The sequence below is a fragment of the Melanotaenia boesemani genome, chromosome 16 (assembly GCF_017639745.1).
Source record: "Melanotaenia boesemani isolate fMelBoe1 chromosome 16, fMelBoe1.pri, whole genome shotgun sequence".
In the NCBI taxonomy this organism is placed as follows: domain Eukaryota; kingdom Metazoa; phylum Chordata; class Actinopteri; order Atheriniformes; family Melanotaeniidae; genus Melanotaenia; species Melanotaenia boesemani.
The window spans coordinates 22,176,713-22,190,287 of NC_055697.1; the positions used below are offsets into that span (position 1 = coordinate 22,176,713).

The following is a 13,575-nucleotide window of genomic DNA, read 5'->3' on the forward strand; positions in this document are numbered from 1 at the left end:
GGAGCAGATCACAGAACGGATAGAGGGCTCAAAATTAAACCGAATTATAATATGTAGATTAAAGATTCAGCGGGGGGCATCTTCTAATCCTTGTACACAGACAAAGGCGAGACAGCTGATAAAAAGGACATTTTTTTGCCAGAAGTAACAGTCACTTTCAAACAGTAGATTTGAGACTTAGCAAAACAGAACAGACTGAGATGGAGTATTTGTAAACTGAAAACACAGAATATTCTAGCAGGATATGGAGCCTTAGAGGACCATAACATTCACATTCTCCCTCCCCATGTATGTGCATGTAAAGAAATCTGTAAACAAGCAGGGATTAAGACAGCAGACACATGCTTGTAATGTCTGGTGGGTTCTTACGATTTCTACATTTCTATTTGTGATTTAAGCAAACTCTCTTTTAAATCCTCTTCATTCATGTCAACATGTCTGGCAGGATGTAGAATGCAAAATATATTTCAAAGATGAAAATGCCACTCTCAACATTAATCCCAAAAATTTGCATGAAAAGCTGTTCTGCCTAAATTATGTTAAATATTTAATGGCTGCTGCGTGACATGGGGCTGCAGTGTTCTGCCTTACTGGTTATTTACTCTTGTATTATCTGACATCTGAACAATAACCTTCAAAGTTAACTTGCACAACCAAAACTGATTTTTTTTCAGGTTGTTAGTCACTAGACTCAATATTTCCTCTGAATCCATATATCAGGTGTGTGAAACTCATTTGTGACAAGTAAAATAATAGTATAATTACTATAAATAGCTGCACATTTTTCCCTTTGTTGTACTACAAAGAAGTACAAGTACATTATGAAGATGTTTACATTTAAAGAGCTATTCAAAACAAAATTATTAATAACCTGTATTTTCTTGAGAAAGTGCTATTTCAACAATATTTTGCATAATTTTATCATTTATCATTTTATGTTTATTACAACTAAAAGATCCCAGTAGATCAAGATATTTGTACATCTGTGTGGGAATCCTGACCTCTTGACTAATCTAATCATACAAACTGAAGAGAGCTATTAAGATGTCATATACAAAAGATAAGAAGTTGTTGTCTATTTTGTAAATGTGTTCAATTTAAACATAAAAAACTATATACAGTTGTAGTTAATGTCTTAATGTCTTCACAGTTGCCAAATTGATCTCATGGGCCAGATCATTCCCCGCTAGCATACTGTTGTTTGAGCCAGAGTTTGCTGCTTTGATTTTGAATGTTGAGATGATACCTCCAAAACACCTCAGGGTTTTCCAAGTTGGTAGATCACAGCAGTTGTTGAAGCAGGGAAGCAAAACAAAGACATAAGCCAAAATAAAGATATAAAAGTAATTAATAAACCAATAATGTCAAGGTTGTACTTTAACATGAGTCTCATGCTTGAGAATCAGGTGTATATCCCCCTCTTCCCCTCCAGTCTTACAGTGTCAACATGGCTGATACCCCAGCGCTACAGAATACCATTTAGTTTTGGCTCACTTCTGCTGCACAAAGATAATAGTCAGTATTCAGTAAAGCAGTTTAGCAGTGTCAAAGATCAACACTATAAAATGGTGACTTGTGTCTTGAAAAGTAATGTGAGGGGCCATGTGACACAGTATTATAAGTATGCAATGAAAGTACTTTGTTTAGAGCCAACCCTCTCCCAGACTGTGAACGCATGAATGCATTTTTTTTGCATATTTTCTAAAACTGTATAAAATGGAAAACACAAAAACAATTACCACCAAAGTGAAAGTGATAGAAATCCAACTGAAAAAACAGTTTATATGAAGAATACTCTATTTGCATACAATTTAATGCTCTAGCTCTGCTATGAGCTGCATAATCATCTACTACAGGGATTGTCCAATTTTCCATTAGACACAGGACAGGCAATAGAAAAAACTGCTTTTAAAATTCAAATCATTCCTCACATAGCAGGTTTCTTATAACTTATGCACAAACAGCATATTGTATAAATCATCTATAAAATGCATTCTCAACGTATTTCACATTACAGCCCAATTCAAAAGTCTCCTTTAGAGTCAGCTAAATTTAGCACAAAGCAACAACACTGCCACATCAAGGAGAGAGGGGGGGTCTAAGGAGAGGAAGTTAGGAGGGAGAAAGGGCATGGTACTCTAGGAGGAAGGGTGCTCTGAATGAAGCAATAAGGGTTGTGTATGTGTGAGAGAATGTGTGTGAGATATATATGGCACAGGGGAAGGACTATTAATGTGACAAATGACGATTTCATCTGCTGACTGCAAGCACAAGACTACATTAAAGTACTGTAAATCATGAGGCCACAGAGAAGAGGGAAACTAAATAACATACTGAAGAGGAACAGGTAAGTAAGAGGACATCCGAGGAAGACAAAGATGCACTGTAGTTGCTGCAGTGGAAGTAAAAAGACAAAAAAAAAGAGCAAAACAACATGGAATGAAAAAAAGAAGCTTACAAAAGAATTGTAAAGGCTATTTGGATTTTTTTTTGCAGGAATTCTCAAGTGCAAGAAAGATGACATTCTTCTCCAAGGCACAGAGCATTTTATAGTTTGTATGTGGGTGGGAGAGACAAAAACAGATATACGTATGCCAACATGTGCAGAGGGGGGGCACTTGGCAAATATTCTTTGGTGCACCATGAAAAGAGAATATTATGCACCGTAGGAAGTCATGTGATTGACAGCAATTCAAATCTGCAGGACGCTCTGTTATTGTATATGGAGATGCTGGCTGCAGTAAAGTATGCATTGCACTCTGCACTGAAAATGGACAAAGTTGGTTCCTGAAGTGTTGTTGTTGGTTCTCCTACTAGCTTTCTTAGATGCAGCCTACACACTACAAACTTCACGCTGCCACGCTGGCCTGAAACCCAGTTCAAAGATGCATTCTATGCCACCTTTTAAAAGTGCATCAATCAGATATGGAAAAAGTATTGCCTAATTAGTTCATAATTAGTTAATTAAGACTTCTTGGTTTAGGTTTTTGTAAATGTGAGAACTTGTTGCTTTTCTGTGTTTATGAAAGTTTCAAACTGTATTTTTTGGAATTTATTTATTGGAATCTGTATGGTATTTGCATGATGGCACCATAAACTGAAAAGCACCAGTTAGCAAATTCCTAAATGTGTTTTCCTTTTGGAAAACACATTTTCTAAATGTTTTGACATAAAATCCAAAAGAAAAAAAAATGCCATGCAAACTCAGAAGCAAAAAGTATGACAAAATTATAATAAGTAGATTTTGCTTTGGCGCTTTATGATCATTGGTGTGGCTTCACTGAAAACCCAGTGGCTGGACACAGGATCTCACAGTGAAGAGGATACAGAGTGTCACAGACCTAAAATGAACTTCTCTTTTTCACTTTTCTTTGTGTGATGCCCCCCAAGAGAACTTCAGTCCCAAGAGCATCTCTCAACCACTGTTTCGCAAACTGTATCTAAAGTGCTTCTGCAGTCATTTTAGCTTCATAATGTTCACCCCAAGCACATTATATCTTAGACAACCTACTGACAGGAGGGAGGAGTTCTCTATAGTCATTGGCAAAGATGATAATAGTAAAATAATGAGTCCTAAATGTTCCCCTGAAGTGGACAGAGTCCATCATTCATTCTGTGCTCGCTTTTTAACATCAGCATGTAGAAGCAATTTTTATACATGCAACTTAAAAGAAAAGCCGCTTCTGCAACAAATGCATGCAAAGTACCCAAAAATCATGCTGTAACTTGCTGCAATTATATTTTAAATAATTAGGTTAATGCCTGGATTTGATATTTAAGGAGAGATTACTTCTTAAAAGAACCTATAAAGAAAGGAATGGAAGGATTTTTTCTTTTTTTTTTTTTTACTAATCTAGAACAAAATGTATGCCTCTTCAGCGGGTGTGATGATCAACAAATCAACGGCTAATGGATATAGTAAGTGTATAACTGTATCTTTAAACATTTCTAATCAAGACTGCATATCTTTAAAACCCTGAGAGTTATTATCACAAAGAAATCCTGCATCTTTTCTCAACTTTCAGCAAAAGCAATGACTAAATGGGGGAAGAGGCTGAGAGATCACAGGCAGTATGTAACTGAAAAAGGACATCTGGCATATGGATCAAAAATGATCAACAAAAGCAAGTGGCATTTTTCAGCACAAGTCCTCGCTTCATCAGATCAGTTCAGTTACATCCAGATGGCCTACGGAAGGAGAAAATTATCAAGATACCAGGCTGAAAAAAAAGTCATTACAGCATTTTGCCACACAATCTGTTTTCCCATGAAAACTGGATGTCAGTGTCTTGCCCTCATTTTTCCAATGTAATATGAAGGGATGAAACAAACCACAAAACAACTGCTGCACTGAATATTGCATAAATTGTGGTTTGTCCCAGTGATTTCATAGTCTAAATAAGGCAGTCTCATTTAGTTTGACTCTGAGGACAATCCAGGGATTTGAAGGAGTCATTTAAATCCTGAAACATCATCAACATCATTCTCCCCTGAGGTGGACAATGGTCCAACTCTAATCTAATTGAGACAGATTGTAATATGTGACTCGAAGTCACTACTTTACTCATTACTTTATATTATTCATGGAGATGCTTGAAAAGGCTTTGCCAGTATTATATTACTCTTATTTTTAGGCTAAGCACAAACATGACAATTTAACAGTTATTACTAATGTTATTTACAATTAAAAAAAAAAAAAAAGTTTGTTTGCTGGGAGACCAATGATTGATTTAACATATGCTTGCATAGACAATTAACTCCTGACATATGTTAATATCAACTTGATATCAAAATTCTGTGTAGTTCAGATGTTAGTGCATGCATGAGTAAAAGAACTTAAATAAATCAATGGAAGAGTAAAAGGCGAAAACACATAACTTTAATCAGAGAGACTGTTTCAAGTCTTGTGTTTAACTAGGACATTTCCTTTATTTTCAAACCTTGACGTCACCGTCTGCATTTTTGGTTGTAATATGGTTAAGCAAGTCAAAACTACAGGGTTAGATTCAATGTTCAAAATAGATTTGGATTTATAATAATAACAAATAAATAATATTAATGTTATAATAACAAGTAAATTAAGTGAAATTAATACCTCACAGGTGGTGGACAAAGTTGTTGCACAGCTTAGGTAGTCCTGTTTCAAATATATAGTTTTCCAATGTAAAGGCACAATTTTTAACACCTCCAATAGACAACAAAACCCAGCCACAAAAATGAGTTGGTCATGTAGTGCAATGAATTCAATCACCTTCTGTTATTTTTGGTCGTATTGCTGTCAAAATGTGAGTAAAAACAACTGCACAATAAGGTAATAGTTGGATACTTAGGGGAATGCAGAATATTGATAAAAACATTAAAAGATCAATATGTTTAGCTAAGAGAAGACTAGCTCTTGCACTGTAGTTTTCACAGAGAGGTGGAGATATTTAGCACTACTGACACAAGGCAAATCGGCACTGTTGAATCTTTACATACACCTAACCAAGTAGATTTGGTGCCTAAAGTTCATTAAACACAGCTTCCAAAAGACAAGCACAACAGCCCTGCTAAGCAATCAAACCAATGTTTGTTTTCAGGTATCACACAAATGTTACTCCAACAACAACACCACTCTTTCAAATGCAGATTTTTGATTTGTCTTTTGTTTCATGAATGTTATATGAATATTTTATGTGTTAGCCATAACATTATTATGCTATGAATTGTTACCCAACCCTGTTGGTATTTTTTACATACAGCCAACACACACTTCATCATATTATATGCTGTTAATAAAACACAAAAATAATAGCTCATGGTCCTTTCACACACTTCTGATAGATTATATTGATGTTTCATTTCTTTAAAAATGGGCTACTCTGCTCTGCTTTAAGTAGCTTCCTACAACATTATTATCTTCTCATCACAAAGATGGGAGAAGTGTGCGAGACCAGTATAATATGACAGCTTGACCAAAGACTGCACTCCCTTTAGCAATGAATCATTTCTCCATCCCTTCCCTTTACTCACTTAAGATTGTCTTGCGCTGTCTTTTGAGAAGATAAACATCCACGGCTCTTTTCCAGAACCTGCTCTCCTGCTGTCAGCCTATGATAAGAGTTAAAGTACATATCCCTGTCAATACTATTGATGTTAAGGCTGCCCATGCCATCTGAACTGTGATGGAGTATTTCGCTGCAGTAAATTATCCCCTCCAGACAACTGACAGGTAGAATAGCAGCAATAGGCTTACTACAGTGGACTGTTAAGATTCAGGGAGTGGATACAATGAAAGTAGGTCCTGTGTGTTCACTGCAGTACAACCCAACAAAACAACCTCCTTTTAAATATTGCATCAGGAACCTGAATGTCCAACTGACTGTTTTGTCTCCATATACATTTATAATGCCATTCACAACATAACAATCTACAGTACAATCTTTAAGGTTGTGGGTATATAATATATAATTTATTTATTTATTATTATATACAATATATAATTCATTGTGGGTATATGTGGATATAATAATGAGAATAGAGGATAGTTTATTTACAATTTCACTTCATTGCATCCTGTTAACTGTTACCTGTCCAATAAGATACAGTAAATAAAGTAGAGAAAAAGACAGAAAGAACATTGTATTATGTGGTGTCCGTTGCGGCATATAGCTGATCAGTTATAAAATATCCCTAGCATGTTTACTGTTGTAGAACATCCTTGTGACAAGAGAGGAAGCCTGAGACATAAATAGTTAAATGTGTTCAATTCTAAACCCTAACCATCAGAAGTATGAGCTGAACCATGATAAGTGAAAGAACTGTGGAAAATGTTAATGTTAATGATGATGGGTCATAAAAAACCTCGACTTCTTACCCATCTCCTCCTACTTTCTTGTGGCCATTCTTACCCAAATAAACACTGTCAACATCTTTGGCTTCATGTAGCAAAATGTCGTAGATGGATGTTGTGACGTAGCAACACAAAATTTGCATGAACGTTATTAAAAAGAGGAGTCAGGAAAGCATTGGCATTTAACAGTTTTTAAACTTTCACTATGAAACTGCAGTTTTGTGCCATCGGCACAAAAGCAGCTTTTACACTGTCACTATAAGATCAGGTAGCTACTCAAGAAAAAACAGGCACAGAATAAAAAGGATGAGTAAATGATTATTTTGATGCCTTTATAGCAATGAAACATGTCTATATTTTTATTTTAAGTTAACTAAATCTAGTTTTGTCCCATAGAAAAAAGCTTTTTCTTAAACTTCACATGACTGAGCTGGACCCAACTGACCTGTTTGAAACAGAGTACAGAAGAAAAATTAGATTAAAAAACTGGACATATTTCTAATTAACTGTTATCTGAGCTGCATCTTTCACAGACAAGCTTCAGTAGTGTAACTGTGAGGTTTAATGAGGCGGATTACAATACAGTATTAAAACTGAGGGTGTAATATGTTAAACAGCTGCACTAAAGAAAAAAAAATGATTTCATAGAAAATCAAAATAGTTCTGAAGTGCTTTCATTTCTCCTCATCTGTGCCTGTATGTTTCAAACATTTAAAAGCTGGTTCTTATCATTTCTGACATTTGAGCTTACAGTATGAGATAGCTGCTGTGCTCTGAAATTTATGCTCAAGGATATTTTTCAGCAGCTGCTATGAGGGCGATGTGAAAGAAAAATGGCGTTGCATTGCACATCTTTGCAGCTCGGGAGGAGAGCTTCATTTCTTGCGTGTATAGGGAACATAGTTAAAAAAATAAAAAAGGACAAAATTGTTACACAAAGAGGACACAACCAATGCACACATTTTAGGTTGCTGAGTCACAGACTGCCGTTCTAACACTGGATAATGCCATCAGACTATTATAAAAAACAAACAAAAACAAACAAACAAAAAAAAAAAAACATAAACACACAAATCTAAAATACTACCCACCATGTCTTTGGGCATTACTTTCAACTGTTGAACGATGTTCCCCAAAGCCCTGAGCTTTTGATGTACTTCACAGAGCAAACATGTGAGGAGAGTCTCAGCCTGTAACACGAAAGCTTATTAATTCACTTCTTACATTATCTCTGTCTGTTAGAACAATAAGACAAATACTTTGAAACTGCATTATAATTAAGCTACTTAACCGGCTCCCCACCTTTCTTTTCTGAGTTATCTCTCTGCTGCCTTCTTTTTTCAGAGTGCATTTGATTCTCTGCCATGTGTTCTGTTGTGTGCTCAGCACTACCACTGTTCCTTCCAGGGCTAATACGGTCAGTCTAATGTGCATAACAAAGTTAGCAGATGTGCTGATGCATGTGTGTTTGTGTATATAAATTTGCCCCCCCTCCCCTTTTTGTATGTTTATGGCTGATTAACCATTTTCCATTTAGCATGCTGTCATGCCTGTTGGAACACGGTGCTCCACTGGCAGAAATATGCTGAATGACAACCTTGTTTTAGTAAACATGTGTTTGGGCTTTGCAATGAATGTTTTGGATGGAAATATTAAGTGTGACTGGCTTGCATTCTCGAGATAATGACTCATTGACCACAAGGACAGAGGTGAAATATATGGACTTAAAAAAACTCTTACGCTCTCTGCTTGTGATTTGTCATTAGCTATGATATTTTTCGTTTTGTAGTTTTCTGGCATCGCCAGCCCCCCCGTCTATACGTCTTACTCCTGTCATTCTTCTTCATCCAGTCCCACTGTGTCTGCTCTTACTTGTCCCATCAATATCACCCTGCATGTTCCTTATCACAACCTGCCTTTGTTTTTCTCAGCCCTTCTACATTCTAACCACGGCTCAAACATGCAGGATAAATAATTAATGACTAGGTTTATTCAGAGAAACACTCTGTGCTTCAGCTGTAGAGTATATTGCAAAATAATTTAAGGATGATTGCAATATACTCACATATCTTGCTACTTGCTCAGACAGATTTTTCTTTCAAAGCCAAAGTTCAAAAACAGTGGTCAAATATCCAGCAGCTCTGTGGGGGCTTAGAATAAGACTGGGTTATAAACTGAAAGTTATGTTTAAATGTATCAAAGAGCAAGCCCTGCTTTTCCATGAAGCCTAACGGAAATGTACGGTCTGAATCTAACATGTGGTTCATGTGATAATGGTGTAAGGAGGTAGCGAAGGGGGCCAAGAGCAACTCTTTCAGATGCTGGAGTGATTTTTTTTAGCTTTAGCCAGACATAATAGAGCAAGCAGGGTATCACTTTGAGATAGCAGAGTATGACTATGCTAACTCTCGCTTCGGTACAAGCGCACCATTAGATATTGGAAATCAAAAAAGTAAGAAGTGACAGAGATGCTGAAAATTCGTAAAAGCATCAGTTTCTTTAATATCTGACAGATATTGAAGAAACTGTTAGAGGCACATTTTAGCTGTAAGCTGAGCTTCATATGGTGAGGCAAAAAACAGATGAAAACATGACAAAATTCAAATAAAAACTAAACTTTATATTTTTACTAGACCTTGCTGATGGGGCTTTAAGAAGTAGAAAGTTCTTCATTCTGATTTTTATGGCCAAAGAGTTCACAAAGTCAACATACTCTTCATCTGTGTCTCCCTCTCGAATCATCTCCACATAAACAAGCACTGTGATGGTGGTATTTTAATCCACAGCAAGTCGGACTAGCTGATCCCCCTCCCCCTCTGTTCATGACTCCAGAAATGACATGTCCAAACAAATGTTATTTTCTCTACTTCTCTGATGAGAGTTTTACACTATAAAACTGCACTGCCTCTTTAATGTTGCTTTTACCGTCATGTCTATTAAGCTGTGGCAAAAACATTTTTATAAGCAAGGTAATTAAAGGAGTGTTATGTCTATTCTCAGCTTAAAATGAAAAAAAAGAAAATCTGGCTTGTTCGCATGAATATTTTGACAATGATTGAAATTTATTTAAAAAAAAAAATCCATATATACCTCCTGCTTAATAAACCTGTAAAAAAAAATTACATCACTGCTTTTGCTTGTACACAGTTTATGAACTACACAGTTTTATTAATCTGGTGTTTTCAGTAATTTTCAGGTGCATTACCATCTCCTTCTAGGCTGGAGTGAAGTCCAAGAAAAATCACTTTTAGATTTCCTATCAACAAAGACTGCCGTTTTAGAATTAAACAGTGTGACATGTTAGATTATTTTGATCTATTTAATCCATTCATGAAACATTTGGAATAATAGGCATAATGGGAGCGAACATGTTAAAGAGTTACAACAACAAGATGTATCAGTGAGTAACAGAAACAAATGAGCCTGTTAGGCAGATGGAGAACAACTTCGGGGTGTTTGTTGATGTTTTGACCGTCTGTATTGCAGTCTACAACCATCAAATTAAGAAGAATGAGTCCTGTCTTCTATAATTTCAGTGCTGTACATGTGGCTGGTGTTGTGGTCCAAGGCAAAATAACTGTAGCCTCTGCAGTATGCTAGCTACCAGCTCCTCTAAAGCACATGTTGGCACACAGGATCACAGCCACCTGTTCCCACAGCTTGAACAAAGCTGGACATGTGTTCAAATGAAAGCCTGATGGCAGATATGTGTTCAGTTGCTTTGCAAAGTAGCTCTCTGAAATCCACAACTATTATTTAAAGAGACATTACTCTTCTTGAGGCACAGCCTTACTGAGTGTTAAATCAACTTGGGCATATGTTGCTGATCCATTCTGCTGAGAAATAGACAGATTACATCAAACATAAGACCTGCATAGTGTCTGTTTTAAAACAAGCATTAGATATTCACAGGCTCCTTGTAGCTTCTAATGCAAAAAAAGAGAGATTACCAAATAGCTGATGGAGGGGGTGTTTCAACATCATTTAACAAAATAAACCAAACACCCAAGATGTCAGAAACAGCTTTTAAACCACACAACCTATGACAACCATTGTAATCAATAATCATAATCGTTATCCTATTTGTAACTTTCAAGGTGAGCAGGCGTATGAAAACATTTATTTCTATAATTAATCTATATGATTTTGTCACAGGTGAAGCACAGGCGTTTGATATGTAAATTCTGTTGACTGTTACATGAATAGTGTGTGCTTTTACTTTTGTTTTGTAAGGGCAGCTGCTATTTAATTTAGCAAGCTTTAGTCTTCGCCATTAAATAATGAGCTTATAGTTTCAAGAACCACATCAAGAGCTAAGACTCCTACAACTGAAACATGTTTAGTCAAAGGTAGAGTATTATTCTGAGCAATTGCCCTTCATGTAAAGGTAATGGGTCTTACTTTCTTTTTTTCTTTTAAAATAATAAAAAAATAAAACCTGCTCTGTTTTTAATGTTAGCACTGTCCCGCTGAAAAACAAATTAGCTCATTATCCTTGAAAGACTAGGCACATAGGTGCAGCATGCGTGACGAGCCAAACCTTTGGTTGTGCCAAGCTGAAAATGTCAACATACTACCTTGAGAGTGCACATTAAACTCAGGCAGTAATGGCTGTCACAAGACAGATCCCCATTATCAAGTCCATTAAGGCACCACACTCCTTTCCAATGAAGGGAGGAAAAAAAAGAAGCAGTATTTCAAAGTTCAGAATGAGAACTGTAGATAGATGCCAAGGTGACACTGTGCATCATGCTGCCAACAACACAAGTTCCTGAGTAAATTAAATATCACCTAGTGTGCATGTGTCAAAACATACTATAAATGTTATTGTGCATTCATATGTATGAATGTGTAAGTATATCCACTGTCAATTTATGTAAGAAACAGTATGTTCACACTTTAATTGCAGTGATAGAATGACCCAGTGTCATGCCACCTTTCACAGTAGCTACTGCATCCTGCTTTCATGGTGAAATATGCTAAAAGAAATGCAAAAGAAGGAACTTGGACAAGCAGAAGTCATGCGTTCAGTCTACAGCATGCACAAGATGGCCGAGCCAGAAATCCAACTGACTGGGAGCTCTTGTATGGAGGCCCTTTGGCTTTTAGACAGTTCAGCTCAAATATTTGAAAATGTATGACCATTAGTAACCACATTCCATGTTTCCAGCTAAGGAAGGATAGAAAAACACCTGGTAGTAGTCGCTGCCAGTCATAGAGGCACTGAGCATGGATAACAAAGCTTTATCTTAAACCATAAATAAGCAAAGCAAATTACAAACTATTGCACCTTTCACTGATAAGAATTTGCTTCCAAATTTGGTCTGCGAACCAGAAGCTTTTCTGCTTATCCTTAATTTGGAGCAGATTTAATGTCCTGACTAAAAGGACATTGGCGCAGTGATCTCAACACTAAAACAAGACCAAGACTTAATCGTGTCAGCTGGAATTCTCTTTCTCCCTCTTATTTTTTAGTAATTCAGAATGTGCAGATGTCTATATAGATTTACAAGTCTGTTGCTACTGTCCAATAATTTAATGTAATAAGCGTGAGATAATTGCTTTGGCTTGTGTCATTGTTAAAGCTCTTCAAACTGAAAAAATCTTAAATGGAAATTATTTTTACAGTTGTCCGGTTTTAACAGGAGCTTGTTTATCTACCTGTGTACAGTATGTGCCGTCTTGGATCCAACCTTGACATTTCAGCTGAAAGCAGAAGACTAGTTTAAATCACGTGTATTTTCTGTTTTGACTCTGGCTGACATGATTACAACCTCTTTATCGAAGATTGTCATCCCAAAAAACTAAAATTTTGCCAATCCTAATGCCTTTAGTACAATATAGGTCCGCCAGTTGTTTTATAATTTAAATAATCCTCAAATAATAAAAGCTATTTAGGGGTTATGAAAAGGGACATAAATTTGTTTTAACCTTATAAGACCAGCTGAATAGTCTCTCCACACCCCTACAGAGTAAAAATCCTTACTCCGGAGAAAGGACATTAACACATTCCAGACAGTTGTTTAGACTGTTAGGGTAAGAAAATAACAATATATAAACCAATAAGAGGCAGAGCAGAGTAGGGCATACCTTTGCCAACCTGCAAAACTTCCAGTATGCTCTCTATTATTCATTAGTCATGTGGTCCTCTGTTTACATAAGTTAAATGGTAAATGGCGATGGACAATTCTACATATTGAACCAAAAACATTCTGATATGTGGACAAGCCCTCTGTCTCCAGAACCAAAGCAATAATAACCTTGTTACTCATCCATATTAAGCAGCATGTCTGTTCTGCAGCAGTGTCTAAACCAGAATGACAAACTGACTTGCATTATTTCTGTTAAATGCATTTTTACAAAATCTGGATCAATGTCTTTACTCTGTCTGTACAGTCCATTACAAAAAACAGATAAAAGGTCAAACTGAAATAATCATCAATTTGCCATCTTGTTCTGGGAGACTATTGATCACTTTTTGAATAAGGGTCAAATTTCTAAATCAGTAGCATCTTTTTTTTCCCCCATGTTGCTTTGTTTTTTAAACTTTCTTTTTTTTTTTTTTTTTTTACTTTTTTTTCCTTTCCTTTTATTTCTTTTTTTTTTTTTAACAATTTTCCATTTGTTACATCAATAACGAGAAAGCAAACAGTAAATTATGGAGTAGAGATACCTCATGCACAAAACTGAGCTTTGCCCTCCTGTGGCAGCTGACAGTGATGTACTCTCTGAAGCTAAAAGCC

The 13,575-nt window shown here is 36.2% G+C and overlaps 1 protein-coding gene across 4 annotated transcripts in view; it reads right to left on the reverse strand.

The window, feature by feature from the left end:
* The window catches only part of grid1a (glutamate receptor, ionotropic, delta 1a), a 255,469-nt gene that overhangs the window by 101,523 nt on the left and 140,371 nt on the right, over positions 1 to 13,575 (reverse strand). The window lies entirely within an intron of this gene.